Below are 22,392 nucleotides of genomic sequence, written 5' to 3'. Positions count from 1 at the left end.
CAAAACAACCTTTTCTTACAGATGACAGATTCAGGTCAGGGAGTCTAAAATGGGACACTATTGCCATGTATAATACAGTGAAGAATCACAGAATCTCAAGGACTGGAAGGGACCTCAAAAAGTCATCCAGTCCAACCACCCTGCCAGAGCAGGATCACCTAGAGTAGGTCACACAGGAACTCATCCAGGTGGGTTTTGAATGTCTCCAGAGAAGGAGACTCCACAACCCATCTGGGCAGCCCCTGCCAGTGCTCCCTCACCCTCACACTGAAGAAGTTTTTCCTTATGTTTCTTTGGAACCTCTTCTGTTCCAGCCTATACCCGTTTCCCTTGTCCTATCATTGGCCATCACTGAGAACAGCCTGGCTCCATCCTCCTGACACCCACCTTTTATGGATTTGTAAACATGAATGAGGTCACCCCTCAGTCTCTTCCAAGCCAAAGAGCCCCAGCTCCCTCAGCCTTCCATCAGAAGGGAGATGCTCCACTCCATCACCTTTGTGGCCCTGCACTGAACTCTCCAGCAGCTCCCTGTCCTTCTTGAACTGAGGGGCCCAGAACTGGACACAATACTCCAGGTGCAGTCTCACGAGGGCAGAGTAGAGGCGGAGGAGAACCTCTCTCGACCTACTGCCACACAGCCCTGCTAATACACCCCAGGATGCCATTGGCCTTCTTGGCCATGAGGGCACATTGCTGGCTCATGCTCATCCTGCTGTCCAGCAAGACCCCCGAGTCCCTTAAGAAGTTTGTGCCTCTCTCCCTAAACACATCCTCAAAAAGACACAATTTCAACACATTTATTTTCATGATGCTTTGGAAACCTTTGATGGCAACACATAGAGATATTTCTTTGACCCTTTGATCTTCACCATAGCCCTGTGTGGTGCAGCCCTACCTAGAAAATGCTGACTCGGCAGTAGGCTCTCTTGGCTTTGCTGTGATCAGCAAAGCACAAGAAGTGGAGAACAGAATTGCAGAAACACTTACAAAATAAAGTGTCAAGACAATAGGGAGGAAAGAGACATACATACACATACTCATATCCACAAATCTCTTGTCACTTACAAACTAGTAGTCTTTAGGGGAGACAGTTTCACATTTTGCTAATTTACTGTCACAGTGACCTAGTAGAAACTAGAAATACAGGCTCTTGGATCTTTTTCTATGGCTGCCAGAGATAAGAAAATGAATCACTGTAGAAATAATTTTTTAGTTTCTTACACCATTGTTGCTACATCATCAGACCTCCCCTAGTCTAACATCTAAGCTGTGCAATGTACTGAGCTTTTCTTTCTTCATTTTCTGCCAAGAGCTGCAAGAGTCTGTTTCATACCATGAAAAGCCAGTAGACATATTAATTACACTAAAACCCAGATGTGATTCAACCAGGTAGGTGCACTAGAACATGTAGAATACAACATAAATATGCTACCCAAGCCCTGACAAAGACGGCAACTTGAAATCCTGGTTCTGCAATGTTTCTTATCTTCATGGCAGCACAGATGACTGAACAAAAAAGTGATATTCTGCATCAGAAAATGCATAATGCTTTACCAGAGTTTTAAAGTAAGTCTACAATTTATCATTAGGTGACAGGACAAACTTTTAAAAATAACAATGAATTCACTACATCCATAAATGTTTCCAAAAGTTAAACACTGTCATTAACAAATCAAACACCTTACTGCAAGCCTCTGATTTGTTAAGTATGCAAGCTGTTAATAATTGGTCTACAATATTAGTTCAGTATTTTCCCTTTTTTTGATAGAATATCTTGTTTCTTACCTCCAACCCAAAGCAGCTGCTTGTCTTTTTAAACAGTAATCAAAGCTGATGCTAATTCTCAAATATCACCCACTGTTGCAGACACAGGGTTTGAAGAATGCCATGCTGTTCTTAAAGCAATGGACAGGCTAACTGGGTATTGCAATATGATTTAGGTCAGTCTTCAACATTCTTCTACACATTCATTCGTCTGGAAAATGCCAAAACTCTGAAACTTATCAGGCTATTGTTTCTGACAATGGGAGTGTGAAAGCTTGCAATTATAATAACACATTCAACTTAAAATTGAAGCCATGATTAAAGAAAACCCTTACACACAAAACCTCCCACTGTCCCTTTATGCAGCTGACAAAGGAGCTTTCTTCTCTACTCACTGAAAATAAAAATTTTTAATCTCAATATATAACAAAGACAGAGAGGAACAGGAAAAATAATTTAGTCATTTTTTTAATGTACATTATGCAGAGCAATTTTTAGTCTAGAAAGAGGTACTGCAGTTTACCTAAATTGACTCTTGAGAGTATTTTACTTAGAATGAGTGTTTCCTAGATGTTAGTTCAGTAGTAAATAACTCATGGAAGAGAAATAGCTCTAAATTTCTTAATAGTGATTTTCCTACAAGTGCTTCTACTGGGCCAAAAGCATACACACACTACTGAAATATCACAGGCAACTATCGCTGCCTGTCAATTTATTTGAAGAGAAATTAACCACAATTTGGGGATCAAGCCTTCTGCTCTTTTTCACCAATATGCACAAAACATTGTACAAATGTCCTTTCGGGGAAATGCATATAATTGTGTGCTGGACTGGAAGTCCAAACATCCCTCTCCTGGCCACAGATCCCTAGCATGACTGCAGGCAAATCCTGCTGTCCCTCCATTCACAGTCAGTAGTGCTGGAGTGGCATTGCTTCCCTTCTTTACATAGGATTTGAAAAAGCAGCAATGTTTGTGACTCATTTACCAAGGCACAAAGGAGCAACACTACTCAACATTAGTAAGAATTCATAGGCAGCTTGGACTGTGACTTCAAAAGCAGTTTTTCTTTTTGATCTTCCTTTTTTTCCTGCTTCAACCTTTCATGTTGCCTCTTCCTTCCCAGGAGATTAAAACCTGCTTCCAAATACATCTCATGTAGGAAAGACTGTGGCAGACAGTGAAGTCAGATCTGTCACCCTGCATTGCTGCCCAGCTGTCCCTCACACCTGAACCCTGTTTTCCCCAGAATATCACAGTTCCTCCCTACAGGAGCAAGACCAGAAAAAGCTGAGAGTCTTCTCCTGGCAGCTAGTAATATCCTAATTCTATGATCCTGTGCTACACAGCAATACTGTTTGGAGTTTCCATACAAGTTTAACTGAGTGAGAGAGCTACCAAAAATGTTTACTAGGAAAAATGACCCCAAAACCCCAGAGTGTTAGATACTCTGTCACATAAAGTTATTCACGATTTCCACACACTCTGCCAAGTGCCTTCAACTAAAAATTGAATTACAATTCACAGCAAAGAGCTGTTAGCAAACCTGTCTTTTGCTAAAGGATACTGGTCTCAGTCAAGAAAGATAGATTAAAGTCTTTCATCTAACTACAAGGATTTCAAAAGGCTTTCCACTCTCCTTCCAAACATCAGTGTCATTAATCCAGTTTACTGATGCTGCCTTAGTCTCTCATACAGACAGTGTGCTCCTGGAAGTGATGTACTATGATACCACACAAAACCAGGCTGAAGCCAGAGGTATTACACCTCCTCTCCCTACCACAGGGAACAGGGAAGCCAGATGGTTCTCTTGTCCTCTGACCCAGCTCCAGTACAAATGCTTCACAGAAAAAGGAAAGTTTGAATCTCTAACCACTGGCCCATGCACCAAAGGACCAGCAATTCTTGCTGTTGATTTTTCCAAGGACAGCTATGTGTTCTGCTGCCATGAGAACTACTTCAAATGAAAGTAGAATTCTGTTTGAAAGTAGAATGTTGTGACAATACAATGAATAACGTTAAACTGCATTACACTGTAGTTAGTACGGTTTGGTTTCCTCACTCATTTTCTACCCAGTTCAGTGCTGTTTGATGCTTTGTAAGCATTTTTTATGATGCAAAAGAATCCAGTAAAGTCCCCAAACTGGGGCCTGCAAATGCTGTAATTCTGCACCTTGTTGTTCAAAGAAATAACTAGAAGCCAATAGAGCTTGTGGCTCATAAATTATACCAATAAACATTTTATCATAGGATAGCTGGGAAAAGCAACTAAGTCATAAACTAACTCTGTTTTTGTAGTCAAACACTCACACTATGCATTACATAGTAAACTACCTTAGAAAAAGCATACTAGAAAATACTGGTTCCTGTCTCATGTTTTTCTCAAAGTGTTTCAAATCCATGAAATACTGAAAAATCACACTTTAAATGAAAGAATGAATGGAACTCCCTTAGCATCTTTGACTCACGTTTTTTGTTTATAAGATGTCATGAAAACGTGGAGTGGGACTAATGCTGAAAATGAAAGGATTGCAGCATACAGAGTGCTGTGTCAACAAAAATGCTGTCAGCAGTGGAACAAGAACTGTATCTTAGTCTCTTGTTTCTTTGAGATCATTTGGTTTGATTTTGAAGCATTCCTGCTTCTTTCTTGCAATGAAGAAATGTTCAGATCATCTCCTTTCTACTAATTAGGAAAGGAAAAGTCACCAAATCAGTGCCTTTCAATGCCAGAGCATTTCTCTGTGTACTCTTATTAACTAGATGCTGACTAGTCCTACACAAAGACAGGGCTAAGTGACAGATGGAGAAACTTGTGTTGCTAAACCATATTTATGCTCAAAGCTCTTCTAAGATCTGTGTGCATCTTTGGAAACCTATCTGTATGCTTACAAGGATTCAGCAAACTATTTGAAACAGGTATGGCCAGTCTTCCTACTCCTGAGAGCCTCACACCAGCATCGTCACATAGCTTCAAGACATTTACCCAAGACACTTAAAGAGAAACCTCAGATACCACTCAACAGGAAAGGGGTATCAAGAGCTCGGATAAATCACACCATTGTAAGACAAGGGATTTCACTGTGGGAGTTGTCACAAGAGTTCCTTACAGACGCTCAAGTATAAGCCCAAATGCACAGGCAAGTCAATATTAACTGACAATTCAGGCAGGACTTCCTGCAAGAAGCTCAGCAGCTTCATCCATCTCTACCCCACCAATACCTTTCACTCCTGCTACTCCCAAAGCTTCTGTCACACATGGATTGCTTTGCAGCAGGAATCCTGGCAACTCACTGTCCATGGCAGATTAGAAGCCAAACAAACTATCTCACTCTTCACAAGGCTCACAAGATATTTTATACTGACAACTAATGCATTGCCTTTTCCACAGAGGTCACCTCCTGTGTTTTACTCCCAACCTGTGGCTACTAAGCACATTTAACACAAAGTCTTCAGTTATAAGCTTTTAGCTGCATACTAATTTTTCTTCCACTTCAATGCATGAGGGACTTAAACTTCTACCTTATTTTCCAACTACAGTTCCACAGGGTGGTTTCCATCTGCTTATGGTATCTGCATTCAGTTTAGAAAACCAAAACAAAATGCTATAACAAACCCAGCACAAAATCCACACAACACACTACAAAGTTCTTTGCTATCACAGACAAGCAAAGGCCACATCAAAATCAAGTTAGAGAAACAGAATTTGTGGTCTGACATATCCTCAGTAAGTCAAGGAAACCACAATCGAGATTACTCTGGACTGAAGTTCTTGGCAACAGCTGAATGAAAAATGTTAGGGCCACTCTCTTCTTTGGTTTTTCCTGTCTTTCAGAAACCACTGGGCACTGCCACTTGTGCAGACCTCATGCATTCTGCTGTCAGCCTACACAGTGGTAATTTGTGAACGCTGCTTGAGTGCAGCTCATATTTTATCAGTGAAGTTAAGGAGATCAGCTACATTGCAAGTCACTTGCTGCATTCATCTTCCCCGGTTCTGTTGAACTGCACGAGAAATGGACCATTTCAAATTGATCAAACCCTCAACACTCTCTTTTCACTATTTCATTCAACTCCAATTTAGCCTCTAGTCATAGATATAAAACTTCACTCTTTGAAAAAATCAGTATCTGACAAGTCATGGATGGTGACTGGGAAATGGATATAACAGCATGAAAGAATTATTCACCTGCTAAATGGGTTGTTAAACATAACTGCTTTCACAATGAAACGCCACCAGAACATAAGTGCAAATAAGTAAATTAGCTCTGGGTTAATATGTAAATTAACTTACTATAGTGAGTGATGATACAGTAACTATTTGCCCACAGTGAAATGCATTATATTTAAGAAGGTGATAAAATTCAAGTCACATATAAAAAGCTGATTTTTTGCCAATTACAACCCTAAATGCATACTGAACACATTTGGCTTCATCATCATCACTTGCAAAAGTCATGCTTCATCTTATACTTAGTACAGACCAGGTTTAGACTTTCTTAATACTATGTAGGTAGTATTTATGCAAGAAAACTGTCAGGGCCAATTTATTGCAGTAAAAGAAGACCAAATACAGCTTAATAAGACAGGAAAGGACACTAATACATTAACATAACAAGTAGCAGGGTGTAAAAATTAAAGAGTCATTTAAGGCAGAAAACAAGTACACCATGAAACTACTTCCTGTTAACACCAGTTAAACTTTGGTTAAACAGGTTAAACTTTGGTTTAAACCAAAGCCATTTCCATTGCTGATTTTACAAACTCCACCAGTCAACCTTCCTGAGAATCACTGCTAACCTTCAAGTATGCCTCTGAGTGGTTAACTCTCTAAGATTTTCAAGATGCTTCCTCAAAAAAAGTTTTTACTGATCTCTAAAACAACTGGTCTCTGATATTCTTGACTCATGTTTTTAGAAACAAACAAACAAGGCAAATCCATCTACTCCGGCAGCAAGTTCAAGCTGTAATTAGGTGAACACCTAGGAAGAACACTGCTTTAAAAAATTTCAACTCATGGCAAGAATGGTTGCAAGTTGTTGTTTTGCTACAGCAGGAAGATCACTGATGAATGTGAGACAGGCTTCCTCTGCATCACATGCTGCTAAAAATGCAGGTTTCATAAAGTATAGTCTTGTCATCCAGTCAATTGATTCCAAAAATTAAAACCCCAAAACCAACCTAGCAGAAAATATCCCATAGAGACTGCTGGAATTTAATTTCTCTCAAACAGAATACTTCACAACAAAACCCAAACACAATCAAAGCAAAGCAAAAAAACCACACAACACGCCGCATGCCAAACAAAACCCCTCACACCACACAAACACCATCAGTCCAGGTATAAAATAATCCTCAACAATGCAATTATTTAAATTTTACTGCAGAAGTAGTTAGAAGATGACTGATGTGCCTGTCACTTTGGTAACATCTGATGAATGCTTAGTTTCTATATCTGAAGATTTAGGTGGTATCCGTTAGCGGAACATACCACAGCCTCTATCCATAAGCAGTAGTGGAAAGCCACTCACATCATACTTCACATATCTTGAGCAGCAAAAAAGGGTGGAACTTTTCAAAGATGTCAGACCAATACTTGCATACAACAGCAAGTCATAGGAGCCATTTTTGGTGGTCTAAATAAATGCCTAATCGCAATAGGAAAAAGATGGGAAAATGTTAATAAATAGTCAGTTTACAAATTAGTGCCATTACCTGCTGCACAATATCTGAAATCTTAGTTCAGTAAGATAAAAAAATAAAGCAACCAACCACACTATTTTCACAATTTGTTAACTCTTGTGATTTTCTGTCAGAAACATGCTGGCTTCCTTAACACTCAGCAATTTAAGAAAGCTTTGCCTCCTGTGTAGAAAGAATCAAACATATTTGAAAGCCTATTTTCTGAACAAATATCTAAATCACAAAGAGTGTGGCTGAACTATCAATATCAATTAACTGTATCTCAAAAGCTTGTGGTAGATACTATCTCCTCTTAAAACTTCCAAGATTATTGAAATCTCACTTCCTTCTGTTACACTGCTGGTCCAATGAAAGGTTTTTTCCTAGTGTTTGACCAGATTTTCCATTGCAGATAACAAATGTATTAAGATTGTAAACCTACAAATATAACAAAACATAGCATTTCTTCTCTGATATTTCACAGAATCATAGAATGGTAGGGTTGGAAGGGACCTTCAGAGATTATCTAGTCCAACCCCCCTGCTAAAGCAGGTTCACCTAGATCAGGTCACATAGGAACGTGTCCAGGCGGGTCTTGAAGACCTCCAAGGAAGGAGACTCCACAACCCCTCTGGGCAGCCTGTGCCAGGGCTCCCTCACCTCACAGGGAAATAGTTTTTTCTTATGTTTATGTGGAACTTTTTGTGTTCCAGCTTCATACCATTACCCCTTGGCCTGTTGCTAGCTACTATAGAAAAAAGGGATGTCCCAACCTCCTGAAACCCACCCTTTAGATACTTGTAAATGTTAATAAGATCCCCCCTCAGTCTCCTCTTCTCCAGACTAAACAGCCCCAGGTCCCACAGTCTTTCCTCATATGAAAGATGTTCCAGTCATCTTGGTCTTCTTGGTGAAGAAGGTCATCATCTGATCATCTTGGTGATCCTGTGCTGGACTCTCTCCAGAAGTTCTCTGTCCCTCTTGAGCTGAGAAGCCCAGATTAGGCCTCAGCAGGGCAGAGTAGAGAGGGAGCAGAACCTCCCTTGACCTGCTGGCCGCACGCTTCTTGATGCATCCCAGGATGCCATTGGCCTTCTTGGCCACGAGGGCACATTGCTGGCTCATGGTGAGTTTATTATCAAACAGGACTCCTAGGTCTCTCTTTGAAGAGCTGCTCTTCAGCAGTTCGAACCCCAGGCAGTACCAGTGAAGTTACTGTAAGTTTTGCTTTGCATTTCACAAGAGTCAGAATTTTACCAGCTGCTTTTTCATTAAAACCTACTTTTAAATTTCAATTCTTCTATTTCCTGGGAAGTACCAAAAGTATCATCTCCCTTCTTTGCAAAACCTTCTGATTTTCCCTTCTCTCCAATTTGACATATTGTACCACGCTTTGCTAATTACCAAATGGCATAGAAGAGAACAGACCAGTGTACTGGTTCTCATCCTTAGTCAATTGCGCCTTTTACAACTCTTGTCAACATCCCTAGTCTCACCTTCCTATATGTCTTTTGATAGCTTTTGTGGTTTTGTGGTTGTTTCAGAATCAAGAGAGCCATTTTTGATGGAAAAGGCCCTTAAGATCAAGTCCCCATTAACACTGACAAGTCCATCACAAAACCCTGTCTCTAAAACCTAAGTACACCTCTGTAAATACCTAAGGGGATGGTGAGTCAGCCACTTCTCTGGGCAGCCTGTGCCAGTACTTGACAACCCTTTGGGCAAAGAATTTTTTCTAATTATTCAATCCAAGTCTTGCCTGGCACAAAAACCAAAAAGGTTTTCCTTACCATAGGCAATCCATATCAGCACCACTTGTCACTGTCTAATACCAGGCAAAGAGACCAATATAAACCACATTAGTGTCAGAAATACAGATGAAAACACACTGATGGATAAAAGGGCAGCACACGAGTTACAAGGCTTCTCTTGCACACATCTAGGGGGTTTTTTAAGTAGTTCAAATAACCTTGCAGGTTCTAGTCACTGTGTGTCCTCCTCAGGGAATGAGCACAACATAGCTTACATTGATTTCACACCTCAACTTTGTGTGAATCCTCCTCCTAGGGGTTCAGCTGTCAGTGATCCAAGGCCTAGTTTTGACACAGCAGAACTACATAACCTTGGATGAAACTTCTAAGGAAACTGGCAGCTTGCAAGAAAGACATGTGACAATACCCAGACTACAGTCATGATAGATAAGAATGGTAAATTTGCAGCTAGACATACAATCATCGAAACATCGGTTGTTAACAGTTCAAGGACTCGATAAAAAAACAAAACCTCATGAAAAGCTATGAAAACTTAGAGTGGAAAAGACCCCAAGGAGTCAGAATATAGCAACTGAGCAACACTGAGAATCAGTCCATCCAAGAAGCAATTCTTCCCCAGTAGTGATGGCTGCCAGGCCAGCAACACTGCCAGGATAGGCTCACCTAGAGTACTATGCCCAGTCTGGGCTCCTCAGTGCAAGAGCAACGCAGACGTACTGGAGAGATACTGGCAATGGGCCACCATGGTTAAGAGGAAAGGCTGAGAGCTGTGACTGTTCAGCCTGGAGAAGGCTCAGAAGGATTTCACCAATGTATACAAATACCTAAAGGGAAGTCACGCAGAGGATGAAGCTAGGCTTTTTCCCAGTGGTGCCCAGTGATGATGGGTCTAAACTGAAACTCAGGAAGTTCCCTCTGAACATCACTAAACACTTTTCCACTGTGAGGGTCACTGAGCACAGGTTACTCAGGGAAGCTGTGGAGTCTCCCACCTTGGGGAAATTCCAAAACTGTCTAAACACAGTCCTGGGCAACTGGCTCTAGGTGGCCTTGCTTGAGTAGAGGAGTTGGACCAAATGACCTCAGGAAGTCCCTTTCAACCTCAGCTATTATTCTGCGAACCACGTGTCTACCTGGACATAGTGAGTTGGTCAATGTCTTGCCTGGTTACCCACTAATCCTATTTATTTACCACATCTCAGTTACTAACTGGTTTAAAGATTGATTAAGATCTTGCTTTCATAGTCAAGGATAAACAAACTGACCGAGAGAGCATTAGAGCTAACTTGTTGCCTTGGGGGCAGTTAAGAGATCTCTGTCTTAATGGGATTTATGCTGCTGACCAAGTACACTGAATAGTTCTTAAAATTCTACTGTTATGAATATACTCATGTTTAAATAAAGCCTTTGTTCATACCTACAGACTACATATTTTATATTTGTATGCAAAGACTGGAATACCATCTGCTTTATCAGTCCTTGGAAAACATTTATGAATTCATCACCTAACAACTACTTCTCCTACAGAATTATCCTTGCAATCAACTTTATTGTGTTGCAGTTATTCTTGGTTTTCAAACTGGTTTGAGTAGATGAGAAGGCATTACACCAATTTAGTCAGGTCTGTCTTGTTGTATCTCTTCCTTGGGTCCATATAGGTTGAATATGGTTCACCTATAAACAAGACTAAAAAAATCCCACATGCAAAGATATTTTGTTGTATAATCAATCACTTTCATGTCCTTCTTGGCACTTACAATAATTACAGAAGTGAAACAATATTTAATTCAACACTAAGGGATAATCTAATAAAAAACATTTGTTTAAACATTTTTCACGCTGTTTGGTCTGTACTTTGTTCTAAACCAGCCATTCATTACAAATCCATGTTCAGAGAGATAAGGTTTTAGTCTCTTGTTTCCAATTATAAGCTACATCTAACATTTCAAACTGAAGTTAAAACATCCATATAACAAATGGTTATTTTGCCTCATCTCCTATTCCTTCAATAGAGAGAAAAACCTACTTTCAAACATAGTTCACCACCTTGCCTAGTTCTGATTACTGTGTAGTCCTATAGCACAATTCTTTCTTCTGGATGGTAAGATTTTGATAGACATGAGAAGAAAGGACTGGTATTGTCATTCTTCCTATAAGCTGCAGTTGAGCTTTTAAGACATCAAATAAAAACTGAGAAATATTTATTTGGAATCTCTATCCAAGTTGGCAGAGTTGCTTGTGTCACAAAGAGAAGCAAAAAGAAAATGGAAGTTGATGAAGTAGCAGTTAATCCAGATGACGAGACAAATGGACTTTTCCTAAATTCAGATAAAATTACATGTGCCTTGGAAGCTTCTCCTCGCTCTTTCTTTGCTTATCTGTGGCCAACTCCAGCCTATGTTGTCACTCCCAACACAAGGACTGACATTTTACTTTATACCTCTGCAAAATCACCAAAACCCAAGCTGCTGCACAGCAAGTCTTCTTCCGTTTCTTCTACGCAAGTGAAGCTGAGCCTCAGCCCAGACCATTAGCACAAACTTACGACCAAAAGCTTTCTGCAAGTTCAAAAAGAACATACTCAGGCAGTTTACAAGCTGCTTGCAATGCCTCACAGGGAACTGGACCCTATGTAAACCACTCTGACAAACAGGGTAGCCCTATTTCCTCTTCTCCACTCCTTTATCCATGCACTAATTCCATAGAAATAATTGGGGGTTTTTTTCCCTTTCTCATTTTTTTGATCACTGTACAAAGATGAGTCTATCTGGCCAAATGTCTGGCAAGATCTCCAAGTCATTTTCAATCTTTCTCACTGAATCTTAATGGTTGCCTAAAACTTTCTCCATAAGTTAACAGTCAAGTAAAAGCATCTGCTTTTCTCTGTTACTAATATATGATGTACCAAGGCAACATTTGCACCTGAAGTATATAAAGGAAGCCCAAGTCCATATGCTCCTAAATGTGATGGTAACAGCAGCAATTAGCATAAAACCAAAAAGGAAACAGCTGTCTACATTACTTAACACACTGTTAGCTGTGGGCTATTCATTTGTTCACAATTCCAAGGATTTTACTGGCATTGACATCAAAGTGCCAGTCACAGCCCTCACATAACTGCATAGGTGTTACCTTACTGCAGATCTTGTACAAGATATTTTTTTTAACTCAACAAGATCGTTCTGTAGATACCTGAAGATTCACTTGCCTCTTGACAGAATCCTTCCAGGTAGCAATTAACATGAACAATCCTAGTCCTTCACATTATGCTGAGCCACAGTGACAAGCATTACTAAAAACAACAATCTTGCCTGAAGGCTCTAGACAGCATAATGCAAGAGGAGAAACTCCCTTAAGTAAACAGACAATCAAAACAGTTAGAAATTAATTCCAAATACCATTCATGTCAAAGCTGCAGCTCACAGCCAAATGACTGGCTTTACCTACCTGTAAGAAGGGTGTCCTGCTCTCTCCAGCTGTACAGGGTATGTCTGTCTTGCTGCCTGATGACTAACAATTTACATAACATTTACTGATCAATTCACAGTAAATAATTCACTGGGGGGAACCACAGCAGGCAGTAGATTAGGAAAGCAACCACACAGGTGTCATGCTAGAGCAGTTATACAGCTCACACTCCTTTCCATCAACATAAGTTTGGTTGCTTAGGGCACATTTGTTCTTCTTTTGTTTGCTGTTCAACTAAAGGGAATCTCATGCCACACCACCCCAACTCTCCATGACAGCTCCTTACAGACTTCACTGATCCATGAACTACACTCTTCAGCAAACTAAATGCTGCAGGCACTCCCTGTGTCAATCATGCATCTACTGAAAATAAATGAGGAATCAAAGGCACACGGGGAACCACCATTCTGACCACAAAAGATTGGTCTAGTCAAGAATCCTCTCAGCACCCCATTCTGAGGTGCTTCTTGTACTGCCTTCAGTCAGGCTACCAAAGAAGCTGGCAGCCATTTCCTTCCAGCAGGAAAAGTAGGAAAGGTTAGTGGTCAGAAGATGTCAGTGGTGGGGCACTGAGCTAAGTCAGCTGAGGAAACACCTGGTCAGACAAGCTCCTAGACATAGGACTTCTGCCAAAGCAGCAGCATCTTTATCCTACACTCCCTTCCAGTAGCTCTCTGAGCAACGCTGAGGGCCGCTCCCGATGGGAACCAGCCGCAGTGCTCAGATACCTTCTCCCCAGGGGCCCTGTGACACCAGACAGCTTTAGACTCAAAATTCATCTGAACGCAGCTCCGAAGCATTCGTCGCTCCGACTGCCTTACACCTCGGTGCAACCACCCACGCGGCACCGTGCGGTGCCTTGCCTCGGTCCAGTTTCCCTCGCTACCGAAACAAGCGCACTCAGAGCAACACGCCGCGCTGCCTCGCTGTGCGGAGAGAGGCCACGGGCGGGTGCCGCCCCGCGGAACGGAGCGGCTGGGTTGGGAGTGACGTCCCCGCTCCGCAACTCCGGGATCCCCGGGCGGGGAGACGGGGCGCGCCCTCGCCCGCCAGCCCCGCCGCCGCTCCTCGCGCGCCCCCTGGCGGCGGCGCTGCGGGGCTCGGGCAGGCCAGCGGGGGGGCCGGTACCGGCACTGCGCGTCCGCGCCAGCTGCCCCACTGAGCGCCAGCCCCGCCGACCAAACCGGGATCGCAAAAACGGTCCTATCGAGCCAGTAGCACACTGTCTGCGGGTCACCCGCAGAACTCCCGAGGTCACTTTCCTAAGGAAATCAATAGGAATCGGGCTGTTTACAGTTTTCACCTGGTATCGGAGTATCGGAGAGAAAGTCCTGGTAAGATTTCCCAGCAAAGCCTGAATGAAACCACTTGCAATGTTATGTTTCCGTTCTCGTCCAATAGCATGTACAATCCCTCTCCCCGATTCATTTTTTACAGTTGGGATGGTCTCCAAACACTCACACTGAAATACATCACACACGCAGCACTCAGCAGCAGCAGGCTTTGTAGCTATAGTATTTCTGCACGCTCATAGCTGTGATTCAGCAGAGCACTCAAGCATATTCACCAAAACACTTGGGCATGTGTTAGTCTTTAAGCACACATGGAGCTCCCCTTATTTCTGTGTGGCTTTTTCTAGGGCACAAATGCCACTTTCAAATTTACCTTTCTTTGAGAATCAAAGCTGTTTAAGGACACTCAAACCACCTTGAAAAATAGCATGTTCTTAGATCAGAGCTAGAAGGCAACTTCACAGCTGTGTAGCATCTGCAGCACAAAAGGGCAAGTAGAAGCAAATTAACACAACTTTTTTGTTAATTTGCAGTAAACACAGAAACTACAGTTGGATGGTTAGAGACAGTCAACATGAAGGTTTTGAGCTACTCAAATCTGAGTTTACATGGAATAAATACCTCTCACTGCCAACAGCTAGCATCAGGAAAAGACACTTCAGTTCCAAGTGAAGACAAAAGCAGAACTCCTCCAAGCAGCGTGTCTTACTACACTGAGGTTCTGCTGTTAGGCATCTTGTAAAAAACTCAAACTGTTCAGCTGCTCTTTAAAATTGCACGTTGTGGTTTTGAAGACTTAAACTTTGAGCCACAAATGCTTAAACCCCAAAGTTATCATTTTCATGGCAACCTCAGCACAGCTTTTGTGTAGGCTGTTTGTGCTCACAGGCATGTATTCTTCATCCTCAAGTTAGAACTTCTTGCTGGCTTAAAGTCACCTTTCCGATGAAGAACACATTTTAGTTTGGATACTGATGTGAAGTGTTACTGACTAATGGTTGCACGGGGAACCATAATTCTGACCACTGGCTATCTTACCTTTGAATTCCCCACTCTAACAATCCATTGGCAGAGTGTTGGTTTTGCATGTAATCTACTAGATGACTTTAAAACATTCAAACAACAACCCTAGGAGAAGGGAAGCTATGATGGCATAATAAAATTCCACTGCCTACCAAACCCCATGTGCATGCAAAGATGCTGAAAGCCATGGAATACAAATATGCTTTTAGAACTTTAAACATTTTCAGACAATTGTTGGATGCAATACCTGGAAATATCTTCATTTTATAACATAATTCAAACAATGCATAGCAAACAAGCTATGTTTAAGCTCTTTGTTTCAGAAAAATCTCTCCCCAAAGATTAGATGGACAGTTAGGAACGACAGCCAAGCTACACGCTGGCTACCAAGCTACACAAACTGATAATGCTCTTCGTGTCCAGATTAAAGATCTCTTTTGGAATCTTATTAACAGCTTTCCAGAATACTTTTACCTTTGGTAATCCACAATTTGTTACCTGAAGTCTTAGACCATGAAAGCTGTTGGGCACACACCTGAGTCCTTCAGTGGATTTATCCTTAAGGCTCTTAGGTACCCAAGCCTTCAATGTGTCCATGAGGTTAGCCATATCAACCCATCTACCTACAGTCACTGAATATACACATGCACACATTCATACTGTAACATGGTCTCAATTTGGGAGTAACAGTGCAGAAGCACCAAAGCTAACAGTTACACTGGCATACCCTACTTCAGAAACACTGCCTGTTCTTTGACAACCAATTCCAATTACCCTCAACGTAGCAAATACATCTACCCCACTAAGAATTATTGTAAGGCTATTAGAAACTTCCCAGTAACGTGAATTTGAACTCCACAGACCACAATACAGTACCTTTTTCTCACTCCAAGAGTGAAATTGATCAGACTTTTGCTACCTGAAATTCCAAGGACAGAAGGATAAACTTGAGAAATGCCATCCCAAAGGAGTTCTCATCTGAAAGTCGTTACAGCACAAGATATAACTGATGAGTTTTGTTTGTCTCTCTCACCAAGCCTAGTCATCTACTGCTGCTATTTAAAGTAGACAAAAGTTTCCAGTTTATTTCATGTACTTTCACACCTTTAAAAAGGGGGCAGATCGGCAGCAATGTTTGCAGTTGCAGCAACAAAAAAGTTCCACAAACAACTGACTAGAACCTACAATCTGCTTACTATCAGGTATTTTAGGACCACAGAACAAATGGAACAGCAATAACTGAATAGTCAGCTCAGATGTGCTGAAACTGTAGCCTGCAGGCTTTTGTGGGAGCAACGGTCAGGCTTTTTGTAACGTTTCTGCATAATCACAACAGAAGACACACTCTTCAGTAGACAGACTATAATTACATACATGTCTGTACATCTTCTATTACAGCTGGGTCCCTGGTTCTTGACCAGGGCTTCTGAGGCTCAACTGCAACACAAGCAGTAAGGAATAAATCACGTTCAGAGTAAAACCACTTGACTTCACCTGGCACTGCCATAAAAACATATGCAGCACTTCAAAATTTCAGCCACTATCTCCAAAGGCTGCTTTTCTGTTTAACCAAAAGGTTTACTCTTCCTTAAGCAGGTAAAACAATCTTCTCACTCCCTTGGACATTTTTGGTAGAGAGAGCTGAGCCCTTTAAGTAGAGCACTGAAACTAATTTGACTTGAAAGTACTTCAGCTGGACTAGCGAAAACAAGACCCAGACGCAAAGTTATCTAACAGCCCATACTGCACATCTCCAGCCAGTTGTGTAACAAACCTCAGGACAATTTTACAGGTCTTAATCAGCTGAAACTCCCCGCTGAGTTCCACGAGGGAGATCTAATCAATGAAAAGCTGCAAGAACTGGATCCGGTTTTCTCCTTTTTAATGGAAAGGTTTATTTTGAGCTACGAGAATATCGAAGTATATATATATATATATACTCGCCAAGCCCGTAACTCTCATTTTAACGGCATAGGAAGTTTGTTCTGTCTTTCAATCTAACGGACATTAATCTCATCAGCACTCTATCTTTGGCAGCGCACACAAAAAACAAACAAACCCCCCACACTCTAAACGGGCACACACCATTTTATAAACGACGGAGCTGTTATCAGGCTTTGTAAGACAGCACAGCTCTTTAAATAAACTCTATCATCTTAAGGCAAAGGAGACAGACCGGCATCCTCGGCCGGTCGCGCTCTGAAGTTGCTCCTCTCGCCGCGGCAGCCGGGGAGCTGCCGGCCACAGCCGCTGGCAAGAAGAGAAGCCCCCCGCGATGTGTCCACAAGCGAACGGGGGGGACCGGCTCTCTCCCCGCGGCGGAGCCCGCGACCACGCCGAAACAGCGCCGGGGAGACCCGGGCGGAGCGGTGGCGACGAGAGAGGGTGGGAGAGGGCGGGATGTGAGGCGCCCGCTGCACGTGCGCCGCGCCCCGCGCCCCTCAGCGCCAACGGTCCCGGCGCGCGGGCGCTGCCTCGCGCCCCTCAAACCGCCAACGGTCCCGGCGCGCGCCCGTCCCGCCGCGCTCGCTGTCCGCGACGTCCCCTGAGGCGCGCCGCGCGCCCCTACCTGCCCGCCGGCAGCGGGAAGCCTCCTTCGCCCGCGCCGCGTCCCTCTCAGCGGCTGGCAGGAGCGCGGGAGCGCTGTCCCTCCGGCAGGGCGAGCCCCATCTGAAGAGGGAGCGAGGGAGCCCGGCGGCTCCACCACCGCCCCCGCCGAGGGGAGGGGACGAGGGGCGGAGGCGGGGGGGGAGCGGGCGGGAGCGCCTTGACGCGCGCCGGGCGCTCCCCCCTGCGCGGAGCCGCCCCGGTCCCGGTGGTGCCGGAGCCGCGGAGCCCGCGGCAGCGCCCCCTGCAGGCCGCGGCGGCGACGGAGCCTTGCGGCGGCCGCGGTACCCACCGCCCGCAGCAGCTGCCGGCCGCGCCGTGGGGCGAGGGCACCGGTGGTGCTGCGGGTCTCTGTTGGGCACATCTCTGCCCCTCCCAGCTGCGCGCACCGAACTCTTCTCAGGGACAGTTTCGGCTAACCCGAGGGCTGAGAGCAAGTTTGCTTGTGCCGCTCAGAGGCTGCAAGTATGAGGGAAACTGGGCCCAACTGGTATTTCCAGTGAGTCCGCTGGTTCAGGTTAAGCATTTGGTTAAATTCAGGCTGTAACATCCACATGGGATGCTTCAGAAGCATCAGAGCCAGCCTGAGACTCAGGGGCTGCCACTCCTTTTCACTTCAGGGCTCCCGCTGGTTCTGCAATGCCTCTCCCGCTGTCCTGACAGGCACAAGGGATAGGATAGCCCCAACTAAGCAGAAGAGAGTTCCTACAGTTTAAACACAACACAAGGACTTGGGATATCAGGTGTAACTGTTTGACTTTGCTCACCCTGACAGCTACTCGGTTCTTGATCAGCTGTGGTGGTGCTGAAGTGTGTTTTTGTGAAAAGTCTGGCTGGCTTCCCAGAAATCCTCCGGTTACGCACAGAATTGAACTTGCGCTTGTCCGTTAAACACATGCCTAAATGTTTGTGGGATAGAGCATCTTTGTGCCATAGCTCCCCTTCTGTGGAATTTCCTTTTCCTACTTCACAGGAATCTGATGAAGATGAACTCATAAAGCACTCTAAGGCACGCTGGTTTGACAGTGACAGAGCTCCTGGAGCATATCCACTGAGAGACAGACGTTGCAGTTGCATCCTATCCTCTCCCAAATACACATAAAGATATATGCTCTAGTGATGAGAATTTTCCAGGAAAGGAAAGAAGCACAAAACAGAAACAAACCAGTCCTATGCTGTGAATTTGCTGTGAGGTATTTGCTGAGCTGGCAAGTCTTGGACTACTGCTCCTTAGCACTCTGAGGTAGGAAACAGACAGCAGGCAATCACCTAAATGAGGAACACTCATCATGGATCTTCCAAACTCAAAACAGTAACGACTGCTTGCAATGCAGCTGAAATCCTCTGCCAGAAAGCCCTGATCCCTAATTGCTCCTGCACATTAGAAAAATACATTGTAAACATTTTTTCACGGTGCAAACAAGCAGCATTTTACTGAGCATATTTGTAAAAGAAAGAAAAAATTCTAATCAGTAATTTGCTCATGGCATTAAAATCAAAGATCAGTCATTCTATGTATCCACAGAAAGAAACACAGTCTACTTTTACAGCACAGTGAGATTTACACAAATCTTATCTAAATATAAATAACAGCTACACATCCAAGAAACAGTCTGATTTCCCTTGTCTTTTCTGCCTAACTCTTCTTTGTAAAAGTGTTTATCATAGAATCACAGAATGGTAGGGGTTGGAAGGGACCTTTAGAGATCATCCAGTCCAATCCCCCTGCAGAAGCAGGTTCACCTAGATCATGTTGCATTAGGAACCTGTCCAGGCAGGTCTTGAAGACCTCCAAGGAAGGAGCCTCCACACCCTCCCTGGGCAGCCTGTGCCAGGGCTCCCTCACCTCAACAGGGAAATAGTTTTTCCTTAAGTTTAAATGGAGCTTTTTGTGTTCCAGCTTCATCTCATTGCCCCTTGTCCTGTCACTAGATACAACAGAAAAAAAAAGGGATGTCCCAACCTCCTGACACCCACCCTTTAGATATTTACAAATACTAATGAGATCCCCCTGCAGTCTCCTCTTGTCTAAAGAGCCCCAGTTCCCACAGCCTTTCCTCATAAAGATGCTCCAGTCCCCTGATCACCTTAGTTTATTCTTTGTTTATAACAGTAAAGCTGAGATTTCTTTTTCCCTATGCACCCAGTGCTTAAGAGCCTAACCATAGAATTAATCAACTTCTCTAGAAGGCCAAGGTTCCCCTCAGTTTTAGTTGGGTATCACACATCTTTTAGCTTAGTAACAGCAGGACCGTATTGAACTGAAATATATATATGCGAAGCCTCCAGGGAAAATCTGTGTATTAATACAAAGGCGAGTTGTGCTATCCCTGAGTAACTGTTGGGAAGGCTGCCTGGTTCCTGGGCTCCACCTGCTGTGTCATGGCTGGGAGCGGTGACAACACGCTGGGTCTGCTTCCTGCTAGCAGGACACAGCCTCTCTGCACACCCGAGTGATGGATGTTCAGAAAACAGCAAGAGACTCGGGATGCCCCGCAGGGACGAGGCAGAGCTCACACGTCTGTGCCTTTGGCAAGATTTTCACCAAGTGTATTTGCAGTCTAGCTGTAGACTTGGGCCTGCCACTTGGGTGACTGCGAGAGGAAGGAGCAGGATGCAACCTCCATCTGCGCTCAGCCGAGTCCGGATGAACGCTAAGGGTGAGATTTCTGTTTGCTATCTCGAGCTCCAGCACTCAAATCGTACTTGCCATTCTGAGGCACGGATACGACGAGGGCCTTGAATGTCACCCTGGAGTTAAGTGCCCACGCAGCTCCACTCCTTGACGTTTCCTCTGCTTGTTAATATCACCTGCTAGTCTCCTGCTAGTGTTTCTAGAGCACGCGTCAACAGGGCGCAGAGCTGCTGTAAATTAGGACAGAACTGCTGGAAGTACCTGAATCCTCCTGTGGGTGGCATCAGAATATCTTCAGTGGCCCACGGCTGACTTAGGAAAGAGGAAAGGGATGACATGCGTGTTTACCAACCGCCAGCACCATTCCAGTGCAAGTGCTGTTTTTGCTAAGACGCTCACATAAACCAGTAGATCTCTAAATTAAATGAATGATTTAAATTGGTAAGAATTAGCATCACTATGTTAGCCCGTTTAAATCTCACAAAGATCTTTCGCTCCTTGTGCCCATGCCCTGTACACATCACAGCACAAGAGAAGGGTGCAAATGCATGATTAAACCTCCCAGTTTCTACAACTCCAGCAAAGCCAGACCTTTATCATCACCAGCAATAGCTTCATATCTTCTCATGTAGGCTTCAATGAGGCTTGTTAAGAATCGATAAACACAAGTGAATCACCACAGTTGTCCAATGGGATAGAGAAGTGTAAATGCCAGCCAGGATATCAGAGGCTACAGATTCAAAGTCTCTACTTGTAACCAAAGCAGGATTGTTCTATGTTTTTAAATTGTTATGTTAAAACTGTTAGGCCTGTTTGTGGTAGCCTTGGAGATCAGCAAAGCTCTTATCTACAGGGATGGTGTGGAATCTCCTTCTCTGGAGGTCTTCAAAACCCACCTGAATGTGTTCCTGTGTGACCTGAGCTAAGTAGACCTGCTTTAGCAGGGGAGGTGGACTGGATGGTCTCTAAAGGTCCCTTCCAACACCTACCATTCCGTGATTCTATGATTATCACCCCAAGACAAGTCAGTGCTAACCCCCAAGACAAAATGCACTCTCAAACCCCCAAGTGCTGATGTCCAAAGCAGGATGGGTGTAGCTGCTGAGCAAATGGCTGCCTTACCTGCAGAGTATTACACAGGCAATATTTCTTAAGGCTACAAAAGCTGATAATAGAAAGCCCATCCTTGTGCTAATTTTAGAATAGTTCAGGATTTGAGAGGGTGCCTTGTACTGTTCAGTTGCTCATATGACTAAATTGTGCATAGCCTGGGATCATAACCACAGAAGAGCTTCAACTGAGTGACACCCAGCAACCAACACTGGTTGTCAGTGGAGGAAAACAGGAACTTCAAAAACACATCAGGAAAAGCATTTTTTTTTATTTCTTCCCCTGCTTTAAAAACATTTTAACTGATACAAGTTGGTGCTTGTTGACTTTGCAAACATCAGTCTGCTCTTCCAACATTTCCACCTGATTTTCTACCAGACTCACATTAGGAACTTGACTGTCATTGTTGATTGCAAAAGGCCTGAATTAATTGTGTTAGAGACCAAGCACTTGACAATAACTAGTGGTGTGGGACTCCTTGGGTTTTAAGTTTAGATATGTGAAAGTAGGCTGAGGTTCAAGTCATCCACCTTCTGAAATCTGGGTTTGTTCAGCACGTTTCCAGGATCAGAAGTTGCATATGCTGCCCTAAAATTCCTTTCTGATCTATGCTAATATAGAATCAACTCCAGCTTTCATTTTCCTCCCCTTAATTTATTCTTAATGAAGCTATTATCACAAAAAGAAAAATATTTGTTCTCATGAAATTCAGAGCTATGAATCTGTGGGGACAACAGTCATCATGAGTAGGTGGCACACAGGCTGGGTATTTTTTTTCTTGTCAGCAGTGCTGCTATTCTTAGTTTAGCATGCAGGCCATATGTGTCTCAGACAGGCACAATAGATGCACACTGGTAGCTTTGAGAATATTCAGAGATAAGAAGATCTCCCAGTCCGGGAAGTTATCCTGAAACTCGCATAATTTTGGCAGCAAAATTTTAACCTGCATTTCTCAAGAGCCTCTAGCAGCACATCATTACCTTTAGAGGATTTGCAGCTGCTAAACATGTTAGAGCAAATTAAAGTAACTTGGGTAT

The 22,392-nt window shown here is 43.5% G+C and overlaps 1 protein-coding gene across 1 annotated transcript in view; it reads right to left on the bottom strand.

The window, feature by feature from the left end:
• CPNE4 (copine 4) overlaps positions 1–17,646 on the bottom strand; it is a 215,450-nt gene extending 197,804 nt beyond the window's left edge. Inside the window, exon 1 of the mRNA XM_061996389.1 lies at positions 17,573–17,646. The gene's annotated coding sequence lies outside the window, so the exon portion shown is untranslated. The remainder of the gene's footprint in view (positions 1–17,572) is intronic.
• Positions 17,647–22,392: the final 4,746 nt, after the last annotated feature.

Source organism: Colius striatus, chromosome 5 (genome assembly GCF_028858725.1).
Source record: "Colius striatus isolate bColStr4 chromosome 5, bColStr4.1.hap1, whole genome shotgun sequence".
Taxonomy (NCBI): domain Eukaryota; kingdom Metazoa; phylum Chordata; class Aves; order Coliiformes; family Coliidae; genus Colius; species Colius striatus.
Note: the sequence above shows the minus strand (reverse complement) of the source record. Positions and strands in the feature narration are given on the sequence as shown.